Source organism: Phaenicophaeus curvirostris, chromosome 2 (genome assembly GCF_032191515.1).
Source record: "Phaenicophaeus curvirostris isolate KB17595 chromosome 2, BPBGC_Pcur_1.0, whole genome shotgun sequence".
Taxonomy (NCBI): Eukaryota; Metazoa; Chordata; class Aves; order Cuculiformes; family Cuculidae; genus Phaenicophaeus; species Phaenicophaeus curvirostris.
In genome coordinates this window covers 47,097,788-47,124,562 of record NC_091393.1, presented here as the reverse complement: position 1 = coordinate 47,124,562, position 26,775 = coordinate 47,097,788, and the positions used below count along the sequence as shown (strand labels likewise).

Genomic DNA, 26,775 nt, shown 5'->3' with positions numbered 1-26,775 from the left:
AGCACTGGAAATATCTTGTTTGAATATCTTTTTTCTCTCACACATGGTCTTTTTCTCTTCTTTGCTTCCTCTGGTTTTCTCTCTTTCTCAATTTAAAAAAACAAACAAACATTAAAGACAAACCCGTGGCATTTTGCCTTTTCAAATCAGCTCTCTGTGTCATTGCAGGTGAACTGTCAAGTTTATCCTTGGTGCCTTCCTGGTATCTCCAAACTGGAAATCAGCTAGAAGACACTGCTTTTAGTCTGAACATGGAAAAATGCTTCCTGTTTACTCCAGATATGGTCCCATTATCTCCCTTAGATTTGTTGCGGCCACACCATGTTTATTAGTTTTGAGTGCTTTTTACATCTTGGCATTCTCGGTGCATGAAAAGAGCAACGCAGCTACACAGAAATTTCGTAAGCAAACTAGGTGCATCAAAACTGCTGTAGAGGTATCAGTTAATATTCAAAGGAACTGCAAGTGATCTCCCATTATATGTATAAGATTCAGTGCCCGCTCAGAAAACCTGAGCTTATTTTCTTTCCTCCCACTTTTCAAAACTAACCAGGGCCAACAAATGCAAAGAAAAAAAAGTAAACTTTGAAGTTAAATTTAAAGCAATGAAAGTCAGGAAGTTCAAAAGTTAATGTTCCTATGGCTGTGTTAACTTGGCCATGTTGCAAACACATCCTGCAAATGTTTCAAGCTATTTTGTTAAAGGCATATAGTTCTGTGCCATAAAGCATAATAAAAATACTGTTTCATTTTCATGTGGAAAGCATCTTGTATGAGTAATAGTACAGTGTATTTCTACTACTAATGTCGATTCTCTACCACAAGCCAAGTATCTCTGCCACAAGGTGACTCTCTTTTCTGAAGATGCTGGTGCCTTATTGAGACCTCGCTTTTCCTGAGCTCCCCTAAAAGCTTACATGCTGACCTCCTCAGTAACAAAGGCCAACTTCTCTCCTGAGTCTTTTGCTTCACCAGAACATAATCGATCTTTCTCCCTTAAGATCAAACAATATTTGTCACAGCTTTTCCATCCCTCACTTAAGGGAAATTTAAACAAATGGCCTTGCCAACCATCTCCTTTCTGTCTTCTTTATCCTGCTTTCTACACAGGAGCATACCAATACCCAAGTGCAGTAAACACCATAATCCATCAAATACTCATTTTCACCACAGATGATGAAACACATAAATGTAGAATATTCTGTTTAGCAAAGAAGCCCTTTTTCCTCTCCTGGTACTCTCGTTTGTCTTTCATGCTTTCAATATAAGTACTGCTAGGTGATAAGATTAAAGGAAATCAGCCCCCAAAACCCTGCTATACCCTTGGTCAACAGTCTCTGGTTTCTATGCTCCACTGAGAGTTCACTTGCAGATGCTTTATTGATGATCCAATGAAAGGTCCTAAGTTGAGACTTGAACTATTGAAGACAAGATGATAGACACAAGCTCTTGCATGTGTAGCTACTCATTCACCAGTACCACTTTTACTCTTACACAGATATACTTTTCTGCATTGTTGGTCTTATCACAAACCCATACAGCTGCAGCTATATAAACAAGATGTAATGGTAGGGCATCAGTGTATTACCGGCAGTACCTGACAGCACAATCCATGATGTGTAACTAGTCCAGCCAGTGCATGTCATTCAGAATCAGAAGAAATACTGATCCTTGTAGATGTCCTTAAGAAAATCAGATAAAATTGTGCTGTACTGCAGCTTTTCATTGCAATGTTTAGCATGTATCTATTAAGAAGGACTCAACTCACTAATGTGTGTTTTGAATATGTCTTCATCTCTCAGGAGAGACGACTGTATTCAGTGGACAATGTTGTATGTGACACAGTACCAGAAAGATGAGAAAATGTAACTGACTGTTACTCAAGGAGCAATAAAGATCATCTTATTTCTTTATTAAAGCAATTCAGTTCCACCAGAATTCAGACTGTACATGCTCTAAAATGTCAACTTTAATTAAATGATGTTGCAACTGGCCATGAGGTAGTTAGTTTACTGTGATTGGGCTCAGGAAAGGAAAGCCTTGACTGTAGTTGCAGGCAAGGATCACTCCAGACAATTGGTTTCATCGTCTTCATTTGAATTACAGGATGTTTAACAGGAAAAAAAAGGAAAATTCCTACTCTAAGTGCTGTCAGGACAATTTTGCCCTTTCTGACTAAAATAATCAACTGTTGTTTATTATAAGCAGTTGTTCACTGCTCTCCTTCACAACCCTGGAAGGAAGGAGTACCTCCACGTTGAGTGCGTATACCGAGATTGGGGAATACAAAAAGGCTATTTCTGACTAACTGCAATAACTACAGAAAATGTCCGAGTCCCACCTTGGCTTGCATGGACTTCTACTGGTGCTTTCACCTCACTTCAACAGCATTGAGGGTAACTGCAATGACTAGCAGGCTATGGTCTATTCAGTCCTTCAGCAAAAAAAGCATTCCCTGATCTTAGGAGTTGGAAAGCTTGGGAAAAGCCTACAAAGATTTAAGCTTAAGTCTAAACAGGAACATTGTGGCCAGGCCCATGATCTTCGACAAAATGACTCAGAATAAAGAAGGTAAGTATGTGAATATGCTTTTGTGGGATGGGGTACTCAATTAATGCCAGAAAGCAACAGGTGGACAGACCAAGAAGACAGGTTGTAGGGAGGATGAACAAGGTAATATAAGTAGGTAATATGAACGCAATTTTAGCTCAGCACCTGCATACCCATTATCATGTGGCAGAGACCTGTAGGCATTGTGGAAGATGGAAATTAGACGCAGACCATGTTAAAACACTATTCAAATAAAATATTTATTTTTTAAAAAAGGCAACACCCATACCCACCACTACCATTCTGCTATTCGTGGTAGTTTTTCTCCTGGTAGTTGATCAAAGACATTCATCTATAAGTACCTGCCTTTCCAACAGAAATACCTATGAATCTGAGTATGACCAAGCAGAAGTCATCAGCTAATTGTACAACAGTAGTATTTTTTGTACAATGCACAGAGGCTCTTCCAGTTAAAACCACCTGCCTAAATGTATAGAAATTACTACATTTCAAAATAAAAACAAAAGTGTATTCAAAACTGGTAAAAAAGTAGAAGTAGAAGGCAATTAGCAATTGCATATCGCATTCCAGCCTGAAAATTACCAAGTAAATCATCTGTGTATTTACAGTGAACAGCTGTCCTTCTTCAGTTTCATACATTTTTGTTCTTCCTCATTACTAAAGCTATTTTGTTTAGCAATGTAGCAATAATTTCTAGCAGCTGCTGTAACATTAATAAAGTACATCAGATAACCAAAAACTGTGGCAACCCATGTCTATTAAAGTAAGGATGCAAAAAAATTATTTGTGGCTCAAACGACTTGCTAGTCAAAATAAAACAATCAGGTCTTTGTGGTCCATATGTTGTCTAACTTGTGAAAAAAAATCATTTGTTTGAGGAAAGATAAAATGGCACACAATTATAGTATAAAATCTCACAAACAAGTGGATATAACCTAAAGACCTATTCATGTGCCTTTGTATCATCATATAACCAAACCTACTTTCCTTCTGGTTTAGCTTTCAGTGCCTCTAGAACACTTCAACAAAAGTGAAGAAAATGCTTCTAAGAAATTAGTCTCTTTTTTTTAAAAGGGTAGGAAAAAAAAAGAATAAAAGTTTATCAGAGACAAACTACAGATAGAATACTTTTTAATAAATGCACAGTAATGTACACATAGTTACTATATGCTAGTACACAGTAGTGAAGCAAAATCCTATTTAGTAAGACTTTTTTTACATATATGATTTAAATTTAATTACTCAAATATTAATGAACAGGTAAACTCTGGAAACATTTATCATACAACATTCATCAAACAGCCCATTAATATCATACTGTTAAATTGTCATAAAAAGAGGAATTATTAATTTACAGAGTTATAGCATATGTTTGCTTCTATGCTAGTAACAACAACAGCCACAATTAGAAAACATGTTAAGAATATTTACCTTTTTCTTTCATTTGCTTTATGCTATAATTTTTAACACTATCCAGAATAGTATTTATGATCTAAATTACATGAATAAATCTCAAACCATCATCTAATAACATATTTTTCATTATTAGTCAATAGGGACAACATCAGAGGCAGTACAGCTCTTAAAATGTCACAAGTAAGAACCACTTGATAGATCACATTTCAGCTCACATGCAAGTCAATTTTGCCTCTTTTTTCATGTTTGAAAATTTGACTGGATTATCTCAGTATACTACTTTCCATTCCCAAATAATTTTTCAGATGTTTTACTAATACTGCTATACTAAAATATATAATTTTTATATATTTTAAAGTATGTTTTACTTTTAAAAATGTTCTATAAACGAAACAGTTGAACTAGCTTTCCAGAAGCAATTAATTAACTGAGTGGATTTTTTCTTTTCAAATTCATACTGTTTTCTTTTTTATTTTTTTGCAATCCTTCAATAAATTCTTTAACCAGCAGACTTGGAATAAGAAGTTCTTCCAATATATTTTGGATGGTTTTATACACACATTTCAAACATTAAATAAAAAAACCTCTTCTTCGCTTTGGAAAATGTAACAACATGATTCTCTAAGCTCTGAAAGCAATCGAAACAAAAATAAAAGGAGACATCTTCACAGTGAAGGATTAATTTCATCCAGTAAGGTCAACGGTCAGAAATAACAATAAAGTATATTGCGACGCATCTGCCATACTTTCTCCCACAAGAATCTACATGTTTGACCCTGTTTCAGACAAACTGGCAAGTGTCCTTTGTCTCCAGCTTTACCATGCCAAGTCTCCTGCATCTTTCGACCCCCCTCCCTTCTCTCCTGTCTCCCCAACCTGATCCTGGAATGTTTTGGCCACAAGGTTAAGAAAGACTCCCCCATTTATCACAACCTGCCAAGCACAACAGGGTCACAGTCCCAGCCCCAGTCCTACTGCTTAACTAATCCAACCTCAGCACAGGCATGAAACTTCAAAGATGTTTTGCCACAGGCAAAAATTAGTCCTTATTTGCTTTAAAATCCAAGTATCAATCAAGTTAAACTGTGCTTCAGTGGAGCTAACATTTTGAGTGTTCAGAGCAACATGCATATTTGGTTCTTAGCTGCGACTCCAATTAGAGTGCAGAACTCACCTGGAATAGCAGTACAAATACTTGAAGTACAGCAAAAATCTAATTATGAGATAATTTATTTTATCCAGAGGAAAATCCTTAATAAAAATTGTTTAAACATGTGTGCAACCACACAAGAATGTGTTTTCGTGCATGTGTGCAAATAAATATATCTAATATATATAAAACCTCTGTTTATGTGAAAACACTTCAGATGATTTTACTCTCGAAAGTTATGATGATCTGCCACAGTTTTATAATTGTAAAGTTACAGATTTACTACAAGAACACATAGAGAATTTTTGCTTTAATATTTAGGAAGCAAATCTTCAATTTACTCTAGCTAAAATAACACATAAATTCTGCTGTTCTAGGATACTGACTACTACTGTTTGTTCAATCTAGCATAAACAACAAAATAATCATGCTTTTTAATTCAATCCAGGTTCTTCAATATCTATTTTTAAGTGTATTCTTTTGGGGATAAAACAGGATAATTTTTGTAACTAATTTTTAAAAAAATCTTCACATTTTCTTCAGATCTTTATTTCTAATTGAATGCTGTCTAATTGTGTATTAATTCAGGGCAGTTTAACAATTGCATAGAGTAGAGAAATAAACCACATGTTATCCTAGGATATATTTTTTGTTACAAAAATTTTCTATTGCAGAGAATTTTTTTATATTTTTCCAGCAGCACAATTGAAAATTGAATTCATAGAACAAAAAAAGCTAATAAGTAGCATATTAACAGAGCATTAAATTCTACCAACTACTGACACACTTATCATATATAAATGTAATACAGTCATGCTCTCCTTTTATTTAAAAACACTGAAATATTATATCATGTTTAAATTTTAATCCCTTGTAAATAACATTTACTAAATAAATTTTAAAATTCAAATTTAAAAAGATTATCAAATTCTTACTTAGGGAAGCATGTGAACAAGACAGTATGCAGTATGTTTTTTCACTTGCTCCCTCTATTTTACAGCATACGCGGACACTATCAAACCACAATCTGTTTAAGTGAAGAAAATAACCTTGACTTCTCATTCCTGTAATAGATGAACTAGCTTCCCTGTATACACACTCTAACATGCGTATACTTGCTTGCACGATCACACAAACATACAGATATTTCCTCAAAGACAAATTCAAGTTCTTTTGCTTGTCAGTACCCACATAAAAGGTTGATGCTACTTGATTTGCTGCACCACTTCACAAGCTAAACTAAGCCTGTTAATAAACCTAAAATCATCTTGGAAAAATGCTTTGGCAAGAACTATATATTTAACTCAGGAATTAAAAATATTACTTATTTTACAAATCTTTTTCAAATTTACATTTCATTTACTTTAAAAGATAAAGAAATTATGTCACAAAAGGCAAGGAGATAGTTAAAAGCTGCTTAGCTGAAATGTATTTCAGAAAGCAGTGAACAGTCCAAGAAAAGAAGCGTAACTGGATCCTGCTGCTTGCTGCTCGCCAGACCCCAGGCACAAAACCGAAGAACTTTTTTGCTGTAATAATTTATCATACCTTCCTTCCAACCAGGTCCTGTACACATTAAGGTTTCCTATAGTAGTAAATCGCTGTTTACAGATGAACCAGACCAGGGACTTTTTTTGCGTTACTAGGACAACAAAACACTACTCCCAGAGTAAACCCCTTCAGCATTTCATTGAATGAAATGGACATCTAAGACGCAGTAATCATTATGCCAGCTCCCATCGTGGCCCTCTGAATGCTGCATAACAAGCAGCACGGTTGCACTTGCGTGTTATGTGGACCCCAAAGCAGCAGGCGTATACAGACTCGTTGAAAGGTTTAAATTTATCCTCAAAAAATGATCCGCGCAATAACAAAATGCATTAAGCAGTTTGAAACAAACTTAAAATGAAGTAAGATTCAAATACAAACTCTTAGTGCCAACTGACAGGTAACATTACTGAAAAAGTTAAAGTGAACTTTGAGGGGGTAGGACTGACGCTTTAGTGTAATTACGTTGCCGCATTATTTGCTGCAAACTTACATCTAATCAGCTTAGAAACAGACTAAATGGACTCGAATGAAGAATTAGCAAATTAAACTAATTATATTTGTAACCAAAGTTTTTGCAGTTTAGAGTTAATTAATTTGAATCTAGACACCAGTCTCAGCATACTAGCCTTTAAGTGCCTCTCACAATGATGGACTGAAAAACATTCCAACAAACTGCTCACAAATTTGACAAAATGTGACATTCACAGTATATTACTGAATGCCACATTTCATTTCTCACAGCAGTTAACAAATAAACTCCCGTCTCAAGAAAAAACTGATCCCAAAAGATGACAAATTCAGTCCTATGACTTACCTAAACTCCTTTAAAGCCCCTACAAACAAATATATTGTTGTAAAAACAATTTTGAAACTGCTACTACAGAAACAAACTCAACATTTCTTTTTCATAATAGAATCTGACTGTGCAATGAATACCCACTTATATTTCCCATTTTATCACTAGACTTGCAACAATATCACAAATTAAAATCCATCAGAACCTTACCTCTGTGGCCTCTGAAGAACGGAAAATGATTCCCCAAATGTGCAAAGTCAGTTTCCAGGACAAAACAAAACAACAAAAAAAAGAGTATCTGATACGTTTAGCACTAATTAACTTCCACTGTTCAGCAGTTAAAGTGTGCAAACAGATTTTCAAGACCAAAAATCTTTCACATCGGTCACCTAGGACTTTTTAAACTTGGAAGCACTGAAGACACTTTGTTCTTCCTTGGACTGTCAGAATGAGCCTTGCACAGTCCGGTTACTTGAGTTAACTAACAGGAGATCTGGATAGTAAACAAGCTTGGCTCTGTCCAATGGCTTTCCACACCCTTCTGTTTATAGTAAGATGACTTGTATTCAGAGGTCACCCCATCAACAGCTCCTGTCTTTCAGTGGGTATCTAATGTGCTGCATTTATCCCAAGGCTCTTTTAGTGAAACCACCTTCCTGGTCCCTACTCGCCTGCTGTCGCTATGACACATCTGCTCCTTATTGTGCAAAGTCCCATTAAGTGTTAAAATATACAGAAAAGATGTACCTGAGCATATATTCTGCAAGTAATACTGAGGCTTATGGGCACCAACTTCATCTGCGAATGCAGACAAAATAAAGTCTTTTTAAAGATCGAAGGGAGAATTTTGCCAGCAATATTCTTGTGAATAAATCTTGTGAATAATCTTGTGAATAAAAGAAACTCAGGAGGAAGGAAGATGGTTGCCATTGTTTGATCTGGACTTTAAAACTTTTACAAATACTCCTCCAAAGAATAATGCATGTGCTTGTGCCAGATAGTATTTACTTCAGTATGTTAACATGCTGGAAATAAGAGATGAGTGTCCTCAAGCTCTGCTGCAAAATGACACAGAGCCAAGAAAAACAAGGGTCAAGTGCCAGGACCCCAAAGCAAACACCAATTCAGTTCTGAGCTGAAGAATACATAGAATTGATGGCTTTTACAAAACACTGCAAATATGCAGCAGCGTACAGTCTGCTAGCTCTTGTTTTTTATGCATACAATATGCTACTGGTTACTAGGGGTTTGCAATCCAACTGGCAATTGTTATTTACTTCATGTAACACTGCAAACCAAAAAGCACAAAGCCCAGCCTCACATTTCTCTCCTCTACTGGAAATTACTCATCACAACAGACACATCTAAATTAACTATATCTTAAAAAGACGACAAGAACATTATATTTAGCATTCTTCTTCATAAGTCTAAAGTTTCATAAAAATAAGAATTGAGAACTGTTTCCAAATTTTGACTAATCCTTTTTTCCTCACTTCTAGCTATTGAACAGTTCTAGGAAGTTCAGACTTGTTTCATGTGGAGATGTGAAACTGAAGATGGCACTCTCTCCCCATGCAAACACAAACTTCTGCTGCTCAGAAATGCTCTTTGAGTGAAAGTTACACCTGCAGCACATTTTCAGCACCAGGTTTTGTCACCACTACCGCATCAAAATGACAGATAGCAGCTTGGCCCTGTTAAAGCTAATAAAACATGACCGATGAACTGGGCTAGAAAGCCATGTCAGTTCAGATTAGAATATTTGTGCCATCATTTCACAGGTCCCACACTATTATTAGAATGGGCTGTCAGGACTGTAGGGGCCACTAATAAATACATCCATCCAGCTTCCTTAATGCCTTTTCTTTTAATATATTTAAGCCTACTTATGAAGTTGAAGTACCATTTTTTTTCATGTGAAATCTCATTTAATTTTTATTTAAAAAGTGTGCTTGGGCGTACAGTATACTTCCGTAAATAGGTGCCTGTCAGGTGCTATTATCTCATGAACTGAAATCCAAGTAATCCTCATTTTACTGCATTATGTGGCATAATAAAGGCCTCTTTGACAATGAAAACCCATTGGAGCATATATGAAGTGCTGGGAAGAGCCTAATCAGATTTCAGCTGTTGTTTGTGATATTGGTATTGGGCATAACCTCATTCTTAACTGCTGAAAACAATATGTCAGAAGGTCTTCACTCAGTGGCTCCAAACCAGAGCAGACTCAATTGCCACACCCTGCCATCGCTTCACTTCTGTTCTGCTGCCTTCTGCCACAGAATAATACTTCTCTGCTCCCAAGAATGCAAGGACCAAATAAGTTACCATCAGCCTTCCTCCTTCCTCCCAGCAGAACAAGATGGTTTTATCATTTGCCAGGCCTGGCCACCTGGAGGCAAAGTAGAGTCCCATACACATTTAAAGGTGTTTATTGCATATTAGTGATTAAAAAAAAAAAAGTCTATGCCAGAATTCTGTGCCCATAGCACTAGTGTCAAGAGACTCTCTGAGAAAATAATGGCATAAGCAGCACAAGCTCCTTTCTCAGGCTGAGAGGGAAAATCACTGTATCAGCATCCTTGTAACTGATGATCAGCTCTGTCTGCAAATTGAGATTACCAAGATGTTTTCTACAGACAAATAAATCACAAGTTTCTTCATGCCCTTTATTTACACCACAGTCCTAAGGACATAAATGTGACAGAAAGGAGAATAGCAGACATTAGTGAATAAAAATTGTACTCATTTGAGAAAATATGAAAGCATGAAATACTAAACATTTTGCATTTCTTCATTAGTTCTGTAACCAAACGTGTTTGGTTTACAGCCACAGTAGTGGAAATTACTTCAGATATTCATTTTCCTTTTCTACAGTTTGCTTTATATATTGTTGCTCTCTGTTCTCCTGCACTACAGAAAATACCATGCAAAAACGAAAGCTTACCAGTATGCCTTTATATTTTAAGTAGTGTCACAAACTAGCAAAATATGTAGGACCACATAAGCTACAGTTACTTCTATATCCACAGCTTTGCAGACTAATAAAAATAGTAGTGGAGGTATGAAAGATTCCTCTACCTGGTTTTCCCCTTTTTCTTCCAGGTGGAGAAACTGGAGGGAAGGAAAATGCCCTGTTTATATAAACAGTAGTATCTTTTTAAGATACCAATGGGAACATATGCTTCTCTTGAATACATTTTTGCAGTTACCTTTTTTTACTATTCCTCAGCTTTCATTATATTATGTGAAGTACTTCTCCAGGTATATTAGAGGGAAAAACACACAGTAGCAGAAGGTTTTAGTGTTGTTGAGCAACCTTGTCTAATACATTGTGAGAGCCACCACACAACCACTCCACATTTTGAGTCAATATGTTTTTCAAGCAATACAGTAATAAAAACAATAGTGCAAGAAGTAGAGACAATTTTTGAGAAAAGGCTGCCTGTGAGATTTCAGGTTGGTCAACAGTTTCATAAGTGGAGATCAAATTCAATGCCAAAGAAATACTTTAGTGGACTCTGATCTTGCATTCAAAGAGGGTTTGAAGGTGCTTTGATCAAGAGGACTGTGCCAGCCCCGACTCTCCCCTCCTCGGGGCCTCTTGGCATTTCCCTGGCTGGCTGACAGGCTCTGGTGGGTTACGGCAGGCTCTGGGGTGTCAACTTTTACTCAGGCTGCTACAGTGGAGCAACCAACGAAGCTTTTACAAAAAACTCACTCACTCAACTGCCTGAAGCTTTTTTTTTTTGCTTTTTTACAAGCTGCAAGAAAGAATAAATTCCCAGATCCAAAGTGCTGTGCTTCTTCAAGAAATTTATATTCACAACCCTCTCTGAAATTGGTTTGTTGTCTCATAATGATTATTGGTTTGTTTACTCTGAGCTGTATCTGTGGCAATTGCATAGATCTTACAGGAAGACAAACAATCCTTTTAATTTCATGCCATGATTGCCCGTGTGCTCCATGACTTGTCTGTAAAATCAGGAGAGTGAGACGAATGAAACTATTACTATTATAACACTTCTGTCTATCATCAGTAGTGCATTTACTAGACTCTCCAGCCACTACTAACACTGTGTTATGTTCTGCCTGAGCACTCACCAGCCAGCAGCTCCTTAGAGCAAAGACCATGGTTTCATCACAGCCCCAATCACCTTCCCTCCTCTTATTCTTGTCAGCGAGGGCAGATCTCAGATACAGAGAACAACAAAACAGCAGACGACAGCAGGATTTCAGGGTGTGCACTGTCTTTATTCCTGAAACTGCTACCAAAACCTTAAATATGTTCTATTAAATCTAAAAAAAATTCAAAACCAGATGGAAGCTAGCTAAATTCTGAGGTCAAAGGAAAAAACAGCCCTCTGAATATATCAGGATCTCAAACAGTGATAACTGAAGGAGTTTATAAGCATAAATAACAATTAGACATTGCAAATGTAAGTTAATATCATCAATAACCTATAGATATTTATGAATCACATTCCTGATAGACTTCTAAAACATCAGAATTTTTTAAAAAGTTTTGAGGTGTTCTTAAGTCACTGTGTTTTCTCAACACTCAAATTATGCAGTTTATTTCTGCAGCCTTACATGTAACTCTGTAAAATGCAAGTATACATCTTCATGTCTTTAATTTGAAATATTAAGCCTTCACCTTGAAATATTAATGCCATAAAAAGCCAATAAAATTGTCACAATGGGCAACACCGTAATTTCTGCCTCAAAATCTCCTTCTCCATTTCTTCCACATAGAATGATAGAATCATAGAATAACCAGGTTGGAAGAGACCCACTGGATCATCGAGTCCAACCATTCCTATCAAACACTAAACCATGCCCCTTAGCACCTCGTCCACCCGTGCCTTAAACGCCTCCAGGGAAAGTGAATCAACCACCTCCCTGGGCAGCCTGTTCCAGTGCCCAATGACCCTTTCTGTGAAGAATTTTTTCCTAATGTCCAGCCTAAACCTCCCCTGGCGGAGCTTGAGGCCATTCCCTCTTGTCCTGTCTTGTGTCACCTGGGAGAAGAGGCCAGCACCCTCCTTTCTACAACCTCCTTTCAGGTAGTTGTAGAGAGCAATGAAGTCTCCCCTCAGCCTTCTGTTCTCCAGGCTAAACAACCCCAGCTCTCTCAGCCGCTCCTCCTAAGACCTGCTCTCCAGCCCCTTCACCAGCTTTGTTGCTCTTCTCTGGACTCGCTCCAGAGCCTCAACATCCTTTTTGTGGTGAGGGGCCCAGAACTGAAATCTTCTCCAAACAGTACTGATTTATGTTTCATTTACCAGGCATTTTAAGTGTCTCTGATATTAATTCCCATATACAATAGCAAAATAAATTCCTCAACTTTGCATGTTAAGTTCAAGGTACAAATTCTGTGAAAAGAGTTTTCGTATTGTTGCTCCTAAAGGGAAGTTGTCATGTAACGCCTTATCTTTCAAAGGTATTCAAGGTAAACATAATTCAAGCCCCCACTAATTATTACCTGGTTTTATTACCACATTTTCTAGGGCTCCAATCAAGCTGAGTAGTGTGTCGCTGCTTAGTGCTAGGCACAAATATCTCAACACTGAGAGCTTAAAAGTCTAGTTTTTCTTATGGATCTAGAGAGTCAATTCTAGTATAATCTTCCAGGTTTATTCTATGATGAAATAAAAAGCTTATTTAAATAAAGTGCAGGGGAGAATTACAGTTATGTGAAAGTTGGGAAGGAGTTTAAGTATTTTAAACAGCCCTTGAAAGCTGCAATGGAACTAAGAAGTCAAACTGTTAGGAGTTTTTGACTTGAACTTCCACTCATCAGACCACATTTTCCATCATTTTAACCGTTATACATTCAAAGACACTCATAAGACCTCTTGAGCATCTGTCTGCTCTTTGCCAGGCCTCCTACTGTAGTTAACATTCTGTCTAAATAAACAAAATGCTGTCCATTTACATCTCTCTTTGTTGTTTGGGGTTTTTTTTTCAGATGGGTACAACACTCTTGTACTGAGTCAGCTTTTTCTCTGCTCCTGTGACAGGACCTGCTCTCCTCCTTCTCCCCCCTCCCTCTGTATACACATGGCTAGTTCATTGTACATACTCGGAAATGATAGTTTGAGGAATGGCATAATAGATTTTTATATATATAAAACAAGGGCTCTATTATTGTTTTAACTTATTGCTTATTTTGAAAGCTGACTGACACCTCTATAATAACCATGGACAGCCTCATCAGAAAGCCAAAGCAATATCAAGCCCAAGACAAACCAAAGCAGGGATTCCTAAGCTGTGGTATGCAAACCACTTCAAGGCACTACTCTTGTGCTGGGGCAGGCAAAAGCGGGAGCAGCAGCCACAGATCCTGATCTTTCTGGGCACAGTGCTAGGACTCACACTGTTTATTTTCGCCTGGAGGCAAGCCTAGCATAGTAGAGGAAGTGTTTTTTGCATGAAGGAAAAGATAGTGTTTAGGTTCCGACTTAGGAGACATGGGAATTAAGGAATGGCTGACTCACACTTAAAAAGATCATCCATATACAACTCTTTTCTAGCAAATAATTTCTTTTAGACTATCATGTTAACAGCTTAACAAAACAAGTTGACTGAGTACACTACCCTTAAAAGGATGATATGTAAGTATGTAAGAAATATTTCATTGTCCATTTTTTGAAGTAACATGATATGTTTTACATATGCATTAAAAATAAACTGTTACAAATAAGAAATTACAAAAGAAAAAAAAGGAAATAAAAAATCAGAAGCTTTTTAATTGCCTGTACAGTAATCCATTAAACAAAACTAAATTAAAAGAGCTGGCTGTGAGTGAATGAAGCTTATAATTCATAAATTTATGGAAGCCAGTCACTTTATACGGAAATGCTTTTAACTGTAGAAAACCCTTGAAAGGGAGTCTTAAGTTAAAATTAATGCCCTACATGAGTTATATAGGATATTGCAATGAAATTTCTTGGGCTTCTCCATGTCTAGTTATGGACATTTCAGACTGATACTTAGCTTACCTAGGCCAGTTAAGTCTTTACTGAAAACAGCTATTCTCATACAATTATGAGACACTCCTTTGAAAATGTCCTTTATAATTTTGGACAAAATATAAATTAATAGATTACTTTTTTTAGTACAAAGCTTTTATATAGATCCTTCTGTACAATTACATTTATGTTTAGAGTCACCGGTATGTTAATAAAACGCACATACTCTGAAAAGTACTGTTGAGCCATACTAACTATTCAGCTCTCAATCATTTAATCTAAAGTGACTAACGGCTAGCTAATTAACAGAAAACCTCAGGTATCAATCAGAAATAAACATACTTCAGCCATCTTTCTCCCAAAATTAAGGATGACACTGTAACTGTTAATGTAAATTAACATTCCACATTTTTAGGTGTGCATCTGTTGCTAAAATAATTCCTTAGATATTTAATTTACTCTTAAATTTCTTATATGCTTTTTTGATTTGGGTGAGATCTCTGTCCTTTTTCCATAATGCTTACAAAAAACTTTTATCAAACATGGAGCTGCTACATTTATTCCTTTAAGTGTACATGTTCTACTCATCAAAGGAGGACTTTCACCGAAGTTTCCATTTTTTCCTTTGTTGGTGTTGGCAGCTTTACCAGTGGGAATTACAAAGAATTTCACAGCCTTGCAGAGGGAGGAAGTGACATCTCTATATCACCAAATTATCCAGCTTTCAGCAGCTCACTCCTTATTCTGCGCTACACTATAGGCTTTTATTCCTTTTTCCTCCAGTGACAGCCTACTGCTTAACTAAAATGCAACTCTCCTTCTTTTGTAATTTTATTTAATTCACTCTTCTGTTTTAAGCTGTTGCATCCTGAAGCGTAGGTTTTTAGTCATCTGCAACACAAAATAACATAGGGGCATACTCTTGTCTCTAGAGGCATTCATCAATTTTGTGTGGAATGCACCACAATAATCAAGAGCAGAACATGGGTTTTGGCTTCCACATATAGTTTTGCCAAAATATCATTGTATGAAGCTGATCACTTCCAAAACTCCAGGATCTTTTTAAGTTTATAAAACACCTTAAATTTCTACATAGTTTCATATGAAAGAATCCTTCAGTATTGAAGGATGCAGGCAGATTTACAACTGGAAATATAATGGTATTAATGTTCTCTTATGACAACACTCTCCTTTACTGCAGTGTCACTACAAAACTATTCATGACATAGTAGCAAAATTTGGCCCTTCCTGTACTTTTTTGTCCAGCATTTCTGCGTATAAAGTTTTAATTCACTGCATCCGGTTTTCTTCTCATAAGATTTGCAATTCCACTACAGTCAATGGGATTGCACTGTTGTAAGTAAGAGCAAAATTTGGATCAGGATACAGATTTCAACACCACCCTACTCAAAAATATAGTGTTTCAAAGGTTTTACTGAAACTTCAAAGGTGGATCATCTTACAAGTGTCTAGTGCTGGAGAGCAAACATCCTTCATCATCATAACTGATTTCTCAGTGTCTGCACAAGCATTTGGAAGAATTAACGTGGTTTAAATAGTGATCTCTATTTCTGGACACAAGTACAGAAATGCAGATCGGTTGGTTTGCATGCTATTTAGACTTGCATACAAAAACGAAGAATCAAAGATCACAACTCATAGTATTTCATAACAAGATTCAGAAGCTTTAATAAAATCAGATTTCTGTCACTGTCATGAGGCATTAGTTATAGTGATTAAAAATCAGTAACAAAAAACCAATAATTTCAGAAGCCTATAATGAGTTTTATTTTCTTGTATATCTATAAATTTACTTTCCTTAAAAAGCCCTCTAAAAATTTATATTATGGCCTAAATAGGGAACTTTGCATTCTGTTTCATCAACTGGGCTTCTGATCATTTCCACTCATCAAACTTTTCAAGATTGAAAATAAAAGGTAGAAGATTCAGTGTTTTTTTCTGTGGAGAACGAAATGAACTGAAATGCACACAAAATGAAAGAATCTGAAGAGAACCTGGTAACTTTTGCAGGTCAAGAAAATTTCTGTCTGAACTGGGAACCAAGACCCAATCCTAATGGAACATAGACAAATAACATTAATGGCATTTCCTTGTAGTACATCAAATTAGTTTTTCTCAGCTTCGAAGGCAATGTAGTGATTCTTGTCATTGGCCCTACAAATCCTTTTTCTTCTCTGTTACACAGACGCAACTGTATTCTGGTAATTTTTAAAATATAAGAAAGTGGTTTGGTGATATACATTTAACCAAGGTATTTTTTTCAAAGTATTTCTTTCTATGCCAATAAGAGTATTCAACATAACCTATTAAAAAGCATATGCATATGCTTATTTCTTCACATATGAATTGTTTCACTGGCTTTAATAAGATTAATTACAGTGTGCACTTGGCATACATGTAAATCATCGCATAAATCTGCATACTGTTTTAACATATCTGCCAAGGATTTCAGGTGTCTTCTCTTTTCCAGATTTGTAATACTTCCTGTTTTCAGTGAAAAAGGCATCACACTGTAATATGCGCAATTAGAAATGAGACTTAATCCTCACACATATTTCTGGAGATCTACAAACACCTTGAGATATTAATAGAAAAATTACATAGTGCATGGAAGTATTGCTTCAAAAATTGGAAACAATTCAAGCATATATATAGCCACTTGTATTGAATCCACTACAAATATCTTCAGTTTTAGCAAGAGTTCAAGGGTGTATCTGAAAATACTAAGCAATATTTTAAATATCTTGAGGTGTGCAACAGAGAGAAGAACTATGCAAGCTGGTAGGTAAAATACCTATCTATCATAAAGCATAAATATTTCACTACAAGAAAAATTGTATCACACATTCAGAGTGCACAGCATTACTGATTGGGAAAGCCACGTATGCAGGGGTTATGCTGATTTGGTATCAAAACAATCACATCTGGACATCTCGTACCCTGTTGTTATATGTCTGCTTTCTGTTACTGCTGCGAGTGTCCAAGAGTTGTATTAAAAGCACTGAGGGATAAAATGAAGTTTCAAAGAACCTCCCAAGTGTATTTTAAAAAATTAAATAAATGTCTGGCTGTGCCTGTGCAGAAGAGCAATGTAGAAAGAAAGAGAGTCACAAGTAAAGTCCTGACAAGAGTGACTGTTTGAGAGGGGAGCAGAGATAATCAGCATTAGAAGAGGGAATAGTTGCGAGGTTTTTCCCCGGTGAGTGCTCCCATCCAGAGTTGTCTTAGAGCTCAGTTCAGAAGATACCAACCACGGTATCTCTGCCTTCAGTCTCTATTCCAAATTAGATTACCAGATTATATTGTAGGATTATACAGGATACAATGACATATTTATGAAAGTAGGCATTGCTGATGGTTTGAAGAGTAGATGCAAGAGTGCCCCCATTATCCCATGAATTTATTGAACAAGCTTTAAGAACAGGGATTTCAATCTTGCCTCTATACAGATTTGTTGGTAGATGAAATACGCAAATTCATACCTGACCAAAATAAAATTACTTAGTATTTGTGGATAGTCTCATTTTTCATGAAATAATCTTAGTCATACAAAACCTAAGCATTTAGCCTCCATGTTCTCAAGAGGCAATGAATTCTGAAACTTTATTATGTGTTGGTAGAAAAATATTCCTTTTATTAGCTTGAAATATATTTCAATTTCTCTTAATACTCCCTAAATTGCAGCAGTTGACTTACAATCTCTATCCCACTGATTACTGCATATACATTACTGAACTCATCTGTCAATAATATTTGTCACAGTCCATAAAGGAGGGTTGGGCTTTTGAATATCTTTATTAATTTCCATTTCCTGTATCTGAATTCTGTAATTCTTCCAAATCCATAGCAGGTTGAGTAAACAGAACTGAACACAGAGCATGGATTTCCCTCCTTCCCCCTCTTCCTCCCTCCCTTCCTCATGTGGCAGCACAGAAAGACTAGTATAGACTCAAAACTGACCACTAGGTATGCTCATGTAGTTTTCTGTGTGAGGACACTTATTCTGTCCTGTAGAGTACCAAGCGCTTATGTATTTAAGCAGCAGTAGGGAAGGAGGGTGTTAGAGCAGAGGGTTCTACTCACAGTTAGGGAACTACAATACAACTCTACTATTTTTTTCTGAATAGTTAATAATAAAGTCTAACAGCCCACTTCAGGGAGCAGAACAGTCCTGAGACTCTTCTAACATGCAACTCAGCAAACCAATTCCCAAATTGCTGTTCCAGAGGCCACATCTCTTCATCAGTTGACTTCTAGTCTGGGTTCTTCAAAAGGGAGTTGCAGTTAGGTAGGATGAATCTGAATTTTTGTTCACTGAATACCTACATAAATTTAGACGCCTGCAGAAATGGAGTGAACTCTCCTTTTTTCATATTTAAACAGACAAAGAATTTTGTAGTATAACCAAAGATTTTGCTTCAGTGAAAAAGAAACGCAACATTGGGAACCTTGAGGTTGATACTTTAGTTTTTAGTTAAACAAAATCTGACGTTCTGGTTTCTATAATAAGATCTGCCATATAGACCAACAGGGAGTGATGACCACAGATTACTAGGTTAGTTTTACAAGCTCAGAAGGACACATACTCTTAGAGTTAGTTGTTGGGAAAGGAACACAAATAGGACTTGGAGGGACACCAAGTTTAAGAATAAACTAAGGAGCTTAAAGAGGAATTCTGGGTGGACAAGTAGCTTGAGACAGCTACTGTCTCGACAAAATGAAGGAAATCAAATCTAAAAAAGAGCTGACAGATTGTTTCAGAAGACCATGTGTGAATGCACATGATCATTTGGAAAACACTAATGCATGTGTTTCATTTGACACTGTGTGAAAAGATCATGCAGCTTCATACTGCATGAAACAAATTACTTTACTTTTCCTGAATCTGTATCACATGAACTTCATTAGTTTACCAGCACAGATAAAGATGAAACCAGGGGGCCTTAAAACTTAAGTAGGAAGATGGAGTTTTTCATTAGGATGCTATTTTCATACTAAAATACTGCACAGATTTCTGGGATTTAAGAAATCAGCTGAAGAGCATTTTTGAAAAGTTAAGTTAAACAGCAATTATTTTTTGAAGTTTAGAGAGCAGATCCAGAGAGCTAATTCAACTCAAGGGTAATTAAAAACAAGAACGAATATAAACAGGAGGTGTGGTAACAGTGAAAAGGCAGAAAATAGAAAATACAAGATTCTTAGAATTCACACAGGAATTTGGACATTAAATAATGCAGGTTTTTTGAAGTTTCATTTCAAGCACGGAATTTTCAGGGACTGATCACACTGGTTAGACTAAATAGAAGGGCAAGCAATTAATTTTATCCACATAAAAGAACTGGCAGTGAAGTCTGTGACTAAAAATCTAGAAGATCAGATATTTTGATATTCACAAGTCTTGACGACATACAGCCTGCTACCCAGAAGCAACTTTCAGATTTTGCCTCAACATTTGAGTTGTGCAAGGTTTGAAAGTTACCGAGTTATGAAGAGTTAATTCATCAGCTGATTCATGTGACTCAGTGTCCCTCCAACTTTAAGAAGATGGTCTGAAAGTCAACGAGGGTAAGACTGAAAAGTCTGCTGAGGAAGAAAGCAGGCCTGATATCACTCATTCAAAAATATTCAAGGGTAGTGAATATAACTATCTTTCTACAGGATTGTCTTGGTACAGTTTGACAGCTTGTTTAACGTGCTGTTGTAGTATCTAGAAAGAATAGCACTAATAATTAAAAGTACCAAACTATTCCAAAATACTTGTGTCTATCATATGTAAAACTGGTAGAGGAACCACGTTGTAAAGGATACGTATTTTCTGATATTAAATAATTGGTATTCACTGTATATTTAAAATGTACATATTTTTAAGCAAAGGGAAATAATGTTTTTCTACCTCTAATGTAAAGGATTTCAATTAAGATATGCAAAAGCAGGAAATTTTCTCTTTTCCAATCCATATAACAAATGAAAAAATAGAAGCTGAGCTTCACTACTTAAAAGTAATTTTTGAAGGGTTCTGGTACGTAGAACATCAATGGTGTCCAAGCAAGAGGAAACTTAATTCTCTATTCAAACTCATTTTTTCTCAGAAGTCAGCAGTTAATTTCATTTGCAACATCTGAAAATCCTTCTATATACCTTTCAACATCTTTATACATCCACACAGCTTTGAAAAATCTCTCCCAATGTGATGACTTGTTCACTTGGTAACTGATTAATAATTCTCTTGTCTAACAAATGCATGAAAATATTTTTCTTATATACTCAAACTATTTAACGCTGTTTTATTTCATTAAGGAGATCAAATGTTGCTTTTCTGCATTTGGGTGGAATTTTGATTTGCATCCAAACTGCAGGTTGACTCATACAATGAGTTCAGATTTAAATTTCTACAAAGTAAGAAATATGGTATCCTTATTTGAATAAAATAGAAACTGATATTCAGAAGCTGAGTAAGCCCATAAAATTGCTTTAAAGATCGCTTGCTTGTTTTTCTGGTGTCATGCAAGGCAAGTACATATTTCATGCTTATACTGACAATGACGAATTTTCTAAAGAAAAAATAGTTTTAAAATACTCATAAAAGGCAAGACAAAGGCCTTTTTTTCTGATGAGTGGTTCAAATGATGGTTATAATTGGTGCTTTAAATGATTTTGACTTAAGCCAGACAACCTTGGAAAGTAGAATGACTTGAATTAATGCTAAGAAATTTTAAACAAGAGTAAGACAACTGTTAATTTGAAGGTCTGATCCTTCACCAGTGAAGTAAAAAATAAATCTACTACAGATCTCACAGGCCAGATCCAGAATGCTCTGAACAGTCTAGGGTGCAGACAAGTCTTAAGACTGAAATGAGTTAATCTAGAATCATAAAACTGGCAAATTTATATCCACACCCATTCACAAATTGTAGATTATATCTCCATATGTATTATGTCTGAATCTGAATTATTAAACATGTTTGAGCTTACAAAGGTGTTGCTGATAGAGTGAACAGGCAGGAGAGAGGATAAACAGGTAATGCAGCTAAAAGGAGCACACATTAATAAGTTAGCTATCCACTCTTATAGTAACTTACACCTTCTTCTGGCTCTTTGGTATGTAAATTAAACTGACAAAACCCAATTTACATTCATGTGTATACATCAGAAAGAGGGTGGAAATCTAGATTGGCTGAACTTACAAATTCCAATTTCTTGGCAAGTTAGATATCTCACCTAAGATCTCCTTATCCATTTATACATTAGGAAATGTGGACAAACCAATTATAGAACAGACACAGACCCAATGAGATCAAAAGCAGATCTGTACGCAAGGACGATAAGCCTGATGAAAACATGGTTTCAAATGGTATATTTTAAACTCAGTAGAAGCCAACTGGGACTTCAGAACATGGAAAAAAAAAATACAGGGACAAGTCCTAACACATAGGGTTTATGTCCACCTGCTAACTAGGGGGAACAAACTGAGGAAAGGTTAAGTTGATGACCTGGGGACTGTTCTAACTTTGAGCCAAAGTAATTAGGGGACTGCATAATATTATGCCTGTCCTGCCTAAGAAGACTACCAGAAAGTTCTACAGAGCTGTGTTCTTCCAAGTTGATCATGTCCAACTGGCCAAGGTTTAATTTTGCAACTTAACAATGACATTAAACATTTGTGCAGATCTCAGTATGTGCTTGAAGAAAGAATAGGATGGAGTGTTAAATATATAAAAACTAGCCAGTATTACTCTCAGATCTGTCATCTATTGAATGCATCTGGGAGAAGCTGGACAGAAAACTAAAACCTTCAAAATAAATCCACAGATCACTGAAATCTTGCAATAATTCTCCCAAAAAGCTATAAATGAATTGGATCAGCAGACAACTTTGCAAACACATCCGCACCCTGGTGTGGGTGCACACCCACACTCAAAACCAGACTTCCTAACATCTGCCAGGCCACCATGCCAGAAGTGATCTTTCTTTTTTTCTGACTGGATAGTATTATTTTTATGTGCAGCTGTTGAACAAAATATTCTCTATAGCACTTGGATAATAAATCCCTTGAACACATATAAGTGTGTGTGTTGTGTATGTGAAATAGTGACTCTTCTTTGAATGTTTCCAGCCATTCTAATACTCCACTTGTTCCAAAGCCCACAGCAGTTACTTGGAAGACTCTTCTAAGCATCAGTGGGCTTTGGATCAGCTCCTGGAGAGCAAAGCCAATTTGAAGTCTGATTGTAATGCAAAGATGTACGTAGGAACCCATCAAATACAGAATAATAAAACTAGCTGCTAACACATGCAGGAACCTCCTGCATTTAGCAGAACATAGTGACACAAGGGCTGACTGGCCAGCACCAGAGAAGCTACAGCTCTGAGCTTCGTGGCTCAAAACTAAGTGAAATGTGCTCCTTTAGTAAGGCATGAGGTATTCTGTTTGGAGGTACATGCACATCCCAAATGTTTTGGAGGCAAATGCAGATCCTAGCACCCTGCTAGCAGAATGGGTCACACTGCATTCCTAGACTGTGTGATATCCCTGCAGGCTTTTTGGAAAATCACACTATTGCACTATGCTCAACAAGTTTCTCAGGCATGATCCATGTTAATGTAAACTTTTCTACGGTGAACAATTCATCTTGATTTTCTAAACAAACTCCAGATAGCAAGAAGTTACTATGCTGATGCAGAAATCGTGATATTCATTTCTATGAAAGATAAAAGGGGAAGCACCAACATCTTTTATTTTGGTGATAGAGCTAATTATGACTGTACTGCAGCAAATGGGTTCTCAGCCATTTGCAAGTCTTTGCATAAGAACATAAGATCTGTTCAAGATAACAGAAAACTGCATTGAGCCTAATATCCCACCTTCAGCAGATGCTCAAAATGTGTAAAAACAGGGAAATTGCATAGTGATTCTTGACCAAACTACTCTCTAACCCTGCAGCAGTTGTTGGACCACATTAGCTCAGGGACACTAGCCAGAAGACTTCATCAGCTAATAGTGGGATCTTTAAATGTTAACTGTTTAAATGTTTCCTGTCTTCCAACCAGAACTTAATCCATGTGAGAACCTACCCTGTCCTCCTAAGGCTCTTAACCATTCCATGCAGAACACCACTGCATGCCTTTTGGAAATGTATGAAGAGCAGATCAGCCAGATCTCTGATCTCTTGAGAGAATTCTAAAACAACAGTGAGGTATGAAAAATCTTTACTGTCTTGCCTTACACCACATTAAGAGGAATTCGGAGGAGTTAAGCTACTTGCTGAATGAAAAGTTAATTTTTAACTATATATTGTGGAAAGATATCTAGTGAAAGATGGCCCTGATCATGGCCAGTGGGTTGTAACTCAATGATCTTTACGGTCTCTTCCAACCCAAACAATTCTATGATTGTATGTTATACCAAGCACACACTATAATCGCATATATTAAGAAATTAGTAAGATTATGATATCACAGATTTAAATCTTCTGATTGTACTAAAAAACAACAGAAGGGAAACATATCAAGAAAAGGATCTTGAGTCCAGTCCATAATGGCTGCAGAAGAAGGAATTCCCTCAGCTTAAAGAGAGGGGTCTCCATGTGTTTACTCACTCCCCCATCTAATGAGGCCCAGAAGTGGGCTTTGCTATCAAGGAAATCCTGTATGTGGCAGGTGCTACTGATACTCCTCAGCATCAACAGCTCTTGTTCTAACTTTGGTCTTCTCATTCTTTCTGAAGTATAATGATTTTTCAACAAGAGACAATGAAGAGAAACCAAATATTAATGGAATGCTGATACGAAACAAATGACAGTTCTTTCAAAACAAATACAGATGGCAGGTAACGCACAGCCCAGGAGGTCAAAGAAATAATCACTTTGCGAGCAGTGAACAAATAGCTCTGGCCTTGTGGAACTAGTCTGCTTTTGGGAAGTGTTCCATTTTTGCAATGGTGTTTGTTATTGGAGGTAAAGCAAAAGGGTTCACTTCTCATGTAAGACAGTCATGACAAGGCTCATGGAGCATTTGTGGCTGGTATCCATAAGGATCATTTCTCCTACATGAGCCACGCTTCCCAGATAAACTTATGCTATGGCCAAGCAACAAAAGTCTTTATAAATAGAGCATTCATGATACACACTAATGTAATCCACATGAAGATGGGTATTACAGCATAACAATGAAGAAGCTGCACGTCTGTGAGCACATGTATACGTATAAACATAGCTATGATAGCACAGACCAGCCAAAAGTCTTGCAAATTTTGCGCACAACCTCAATAAATTATACCTACATTACTTACTTCTAAAATAGATTTATGATAATTAACTACTATAGATGAAAAAAAGCCCACAACTTATTCCTGGAATAATGAAGCTGACTGGTTATATAATGACTAAATGAAATGAAATAGTAAAATATCAACAGTTGCTCAACAACAGAGACAGGACTAATATTCTGCCTTAACATTTGAAAAAGAAAACAAACTCAACAAAATAGAGACCATGACAGCACAGAAAAACCACCACAGCTCCACGAAAAACACTGCTCTTCTAAAGTAGGTCCTTTCTTAGAAACAGAGCAGACACAGTTTCCATCTATTATTTATGGTGCCTTGTGGCCATGTCAGCTCCTGATTAATAATTAAAATTAATCTCACTAAGGCAGATTTCATTACAGGATAATTTAATTAAATGAAGAATTGGTTCCCAGATGTCACCATTTGTGCCGTGTTTTAAAAGATGCTGATGATGACACAGATTTACAAGGTTTCAGTTTTAACTTGAAAAGCCATATTATTTAACAGCTTTATAGCAATTTTTCTCAAGCAAGGCACACAATCTGAAATATAATTCAGATAAGGTTAGAGATGGTGCTTCCAAGTATAAGTAGGGGTGTATATGTGTCTGTGTATGTCGTGATGAAGCAGCAGTAGGTCAGCTTTGAATCTGTTAAAAACAACTCCAACATCAACACTTGTGAGGATCCTACATGTTAGTATTTTAAGCAATACTTCTTTGTAGTACAAAGCAGTTAAGACAGCTGCAAAAAAATATTTCAGATTGGTTAACAAAACATTACTTTGGATTTCTGAATTCAGTATCTTAAGATTTAAAAGAACCAGAAAAGAGAGATGAAGAAGACATGTCACTGGTAACAGAAGATGAACCATACTTCCCACTACTCTTTTCATAATGCTATACAAGTTTTCTCTTGCTAATTAACTAAAAAAAACCCAAAACCACAGTGGAATATCAGCTGCTAGGGAATCAGGACTATTAGAACAGCCCAGAAAGAGCTAATGAGTTTGTTTCATAAGCCATAGAGCAAACAAAACAAAGAGCAGAAAGGAAGACAAGTAGTGACATGAAATAACATGGCAAAAAGGCTCAAAACAGCGGGAAGGCATTTTGTCTAACATTCCCCAGTGTAGCATATCTTACAGAGGTAGGTTATATTCTACAAAACCTCACAGATCTTTTTAAAACACTTCAGTGCAAGGAAAAACCAATGAAATATGAAACTGGATTATAAGAGCACATCATGCCAATACGCACATTTGTGGGGTGATGGTGCAAGTTTTAGGCAGCTACCTTTGCCTAAGGCATGACCAGCAGCCTGCTCTCAATCTGCTGCATATTAGTGCTTTCCTCAAACACAGTTTAGTGTATGGAAAGTACCACATACTTTGAAGTTCATGATCACCAAATGATACATGAATGTATTAGACAGTGAGAAGTCATAGCCAAAGTTGTCACTTCAGGCAACCATTCACAACAGAGATGGCTCCAAATACAGACAGATGCAAGTTCTCCATCACCATGGAAAAGCTGTAGTACTGATATTTTTGATTAAAATAACCACACAGAATACTTTGAAAGTTGAAGCTGCACCTGACCCATTCAAACCATTTGCCACAGGACTGCTGCTAACAAAGTCGTCATCAGAAAGGGACAAGTCTTCATGGCCAACTTTCTGTGGGACAGCTCTCCATGGGACAACTCTACACGGGGAAGGTTAGGGTTAGGGTTAGGTTTTAGAGTTAAGGTTAAGGTTAGGTGTAGGCTTTGGTGCTCCCTGCATAGAGTTGGCTGTGGAGACATGTCCTAGACCCACTCTCAGTGGAAGTAAGATCATTGTTCCCGATTCCGTTGTATAACAAGCAAGTAAGCACTCACTTAAGGGTGTCAAATCTGGTGGCTGTTTTGATCACCAGATAAACTTACTGAACAACCAGAAGTGTGACTGAAACTGTCACGAGCTTGGTACCAAGGGCTGTATCAAGAACAGATGTAGGTATTTAGAACTAA

The 26,775-nt window shown here is 36.6% G+C and overlaps 1 protein-coding gene across 16 annotated transcripts in view; it reads right to left on the bottom strand.

Moving 5' to 3' along the window:
* Positions 1–26,775, bottom strand: part of EYA4 (EYA transcriptional coactivator and phosphatase 4) — a 155,468-nt gene that overhangs the window by 85,770 nt on the left and 42,923 nt on the right. The window contains exon 1 of one of the 16 annotated variants that reach the window (XM_069851891.1): positions 7,695–7,952. The exons of the other annotated variants lie outside the window; for them this stretch is intronic. The gene's annotated coding sequence lies outside the window, so the exon portion shown is untranslated. Of the gene's footprint in view, positions 1–7,694; positions 7,953–26,775 lie in introns of those variants that run through there. 16 annotated transcript variants of the gene reach the window in all.